The sequence below is a fragment of the Octopus bimaculoides genome, chromosome 5 (genome assembly GCF_001194135.2).
Source record: "Octopus bimaculoides isolate UCB-OBI-ISO-001 chromosome 5, ASM119413v2, whole genome shotgun sequence".
NCBI lineage: Eukaryota > Metazoa > Mollusca > Cephalopoda > Octopoda > Octopodidae > Octopus > Octopus bimaculoides.
The window spans coordinates 8,034,399-8,037,924 of record NC_068985.1 but is presented as its reverse complement, the minus strand read 5'-3'; the positions used below and the strand labels follow the sequence as shown (position 1 = coordinate 8,037,924).

Genomic DNA, 3,526 nt, shown 5'->3' with positions numbered 1-3,526 from the left:
GTATATAGGGCAGTGATCTGACAGAATTGTTAGCGCGCCGGGCGAAATGCTTTGCGGTATTTCGTCTGCTGCTACGTTCTGAGTTCCAATTCCGCCGAGGTAGACTTTGCCTTTCATCCTTTCGGGGTCGATGAATTAAGTACCAGTTACGCACTGGGGTCGATGTAATCGACTAGTCCCCTCCCGCTGAATTTCAGGCTTTGTGCCTATAGTAGAAAGAATTATTATTATTATATTTGTTGCGGTGGTGAAAGCATATTTTCGAAGACGCTGCGTGAGACTGTATTATAATTATTGTTTTCGACTATTTCTTATTGTTTTGTGTTTTAAGTTTTTGTTTAAACTCGTTGTTGGGAACACCAGGAATCTCTTGCTTGGGGTCCCCGTAAGGGACAATGTTTTTGCCTTCATAAAACACCCACCTATTTTGATAAAAATAAAAGACATACAGGTGCAGGCATGGATGTGTGGTAAGGAGCTTGCTTTCCAACTGCATGGTTCCGGGTTCAGTCCCACCGCGTGGCACCTTGGCCAAGTACCTTCTGCTATAGCCTCGGGCCGAACAAAGCTATGTGAGTGGATTTGGTTGACAGAAACTGAAAGAACCCTGTCGTACATTATATATATATATGTATGTAGGTACGTATGTATTTGTGTGACTGTGATTCCCTCCCCCATCACCACTTGACAACCGGTGTTGGTGTGTTTACGTCCCCGTAATCTAGTGGTTCGGCAACAGAGATCGATAGAATAAGTACTAGGCTTACAAAGAATAAGTCCTGGGGTCGATTTGCTCGACTAAAGGCGGTGCTCCAGCATGGCCACAGTCAAATGACTGAAACAAGTAAAAGAGTAAAAGAATACATTCAAGATGGCTTGACTTCCGGCCATCACCGCAGCATTGAAAGGGAAAGCCGTATCTCCCACCAAATCTTTCCCTCAGACTTTCCTCCTTTTCTGACATCCTCTTCCTTTGTAGCCTACATGACGGATCTTTTTTAAAACGGGGGCCACATTTTTCATTAACGAAACACTTTGAAACTTGGAACACTGGTAGAATGTGTCATATAAAACATCTTTTTCTCTTAGTCTTCTTTAAAAAAAAAAAGAAATCCATAAGTTATTCCATGTTAAAGTTGTCGTATTTCTGTAATTTCAACCAATCACTGACGTCCATTCAGCCGATATACATTAAGTGCCAACTACATAAACAAACGATTCTGAAACAATTAACCCTAACCCTAACCCTAACCCTAACCCTAACCCTAACCCTAACCCTAACCCTAGGGTTAGGATTAGGGTTAGGGTTAGGGTTAGGGTTAGGGTTAGGGTTAAAGCAAATTTAAAATGAAAAAAGCAAATAAAACGAAGGTATAGACATTAAATACGCTTTACACCGCTTAATCAGCCAAAGGAGTAAATATAAACAACTGAATACTTGTCAGTGATTGGTTGAAATTATCGAAATAAGACAATTTTTTACATGAAATAAATTCGAATACAAAAATATTTTTCTGTTCTATAACACAAAATAGATAAGTATACGAAGTTTGAAAGTCTTTCCGTACCAAAAACACTACGTAAAACATTAATGAAAAATGTGGCCCCCGTTTTAAAATAGATCCTAAATGACGAAGGCTGACAGCAACAGCAACACCAACAACGACAAAGATCTGAACTGTGAAAGAACACGAGAAATCAGAAGAGGCAACATCACCACCACCGTCACCACCATCGTTTGTTGTAGCGGCACGAAATTAAGCAGCGAACATAGTGAGGACGACAGCAACAAATGTTACCCCATCCCCACCAACACCACAGCCACTACAACAACAAAGAGTGTTCTTTTCTACTCTAGGAACAAGGCCCTTTGGGAGAGGAGGCCAGTCGATTAGATCGACCCCAGTACGCAACTGGTACTTAATTTATCGACCCCGAAAGGATGAAAGGCAAAGTCGACCTCGGCGGAAATTGAAATCAGAACGTAAAGACAGACGAAATACCGCTAAGCATTTCGCCCGGCGTGCTAACGTTTCTTATTTCTCTATTGCCCACAACAGGCTAAACATAGAAAGGACAAACAAGGACTGACAAAGGGATTAAGTCGATTACATCGACCCAAGTGCGTAACTGGTACTTAATTTATCGACCCCGAAAGGATGAAAGGCAAAGTCGACCTCGGCGGAATTTGAACTCAGAACGTAACGGCAGATGAAATACCGCTAAGCATTTCGCCCGGCCTGCTAATTCTTGGTGATTTGATACTGGAAACACTCCAAACCAACAGGAAGAGCGAAAAAACTGCCCCTCCAAACAAAACCAAATAAGTTTTCCTTTTATTTCCGTATCTGTTTCTGACAATATTGTCGTGCACAGAATAGGTAGCGTGAATGTACGTGACCTGGGGTCACCTTGGAAGCGGGTTCACCTCAGGGCATTGAATGTCGACGTGGTGGCCATTAGTGAAACCAGAATTTCCGACTCACACGGCTTCCGACTCATTTTCGGTGACTATGAGGTGTACGTATCTCCAAGTCGTCCGGGAGCGAGAGGCAGAGTCACCGTGATGGTTCGAAAAAATCTGGAGCTTGCAATATAGACGATCTTTCTGGATCCAGAAGGTAATTCGATTGTACGAGACCCTGACTAACAGCGAAGAATATACTTTCAGGCTAGGTGCCGTCTATGCCCCGACCGGGGCAGGGTAACCATATTTCTTCAGACGTGAGAGATTGGGATAGAGTTTTAGATGTAAGGTGGGACTCTGTGGGTTTAGCAGATAGGAGAGGATGGTGCTAAAGCCTCGCAAATCTGTTCAGATGATTCCAGCTGTCTTAAAAGTGTCGACTGGAATTCCCTGATGTGCCAGTTCGACCTGGTCAAACCGCATCTGGGCACCCAGATCGTATCTAGATAGGATATTCTGTAGAGTAAGAGGTAAAGATAGCGTAGATTGTCTACATTTTAAAATAATCGACTACACAGACCTAAATTCGTGGTCTGTACAATCGACTTAGATAAGCTCCATAGACAAGGATCCGGGTACTGGGAACTGAATGCGTCGTTGCCAACGCGTAAAGATTTCATAGACCGGATTAGTGAACTAGTTAAGCGGGCGTTGACGGGAGCAATTATCGATAGTAAATGGTGGTTCCCCCGGAAGAGGGTGATTAGAATAGAATCAATAAGGTTTAGCAAAGGACTAGCAGTAGAAAGAAACAGAGTAGAGGTGGGACTAGTCAAGGAGTTAGACGAGGCTTTTAGAAAAGGCATCGCGACCAACGTGCTCACTGCGAGATTGATAATCGACCAATTCTTCAACGCGAAACACGAAGATTGCGTTGTCAGAACTAAACCCCGTACTCTTAGACATGAAAGGATGAACGCCGTTCAATGGGCCCGAGTGGCAGAGGCACGGCGTGTCAATAAATCTACAATCCAATCTTTGCCGGACCTCGATGAGCAAATGATAACTGATCCGAAACATATGTGTGAGGCCTTTCAGCGGCGCTTCGCTCAACTGTTC

The 3,526-nt window shown here is 43.4% G+C and overlaps 1 protein-coding gene across 6 annotated transcripts in view; it reads right to left on the bottom strand.

The window, feature by feature from the left end:
- Positions 1-3,526, bottom strand: part of LOC106871940 (galactoside alpha-(1,2)-fucosyltransferase 2) — a 54,453-nt gene that overhangs the window by 11,030 nt on the left and 39,897 nt on the right. The window lies entirely within an intron of this gene.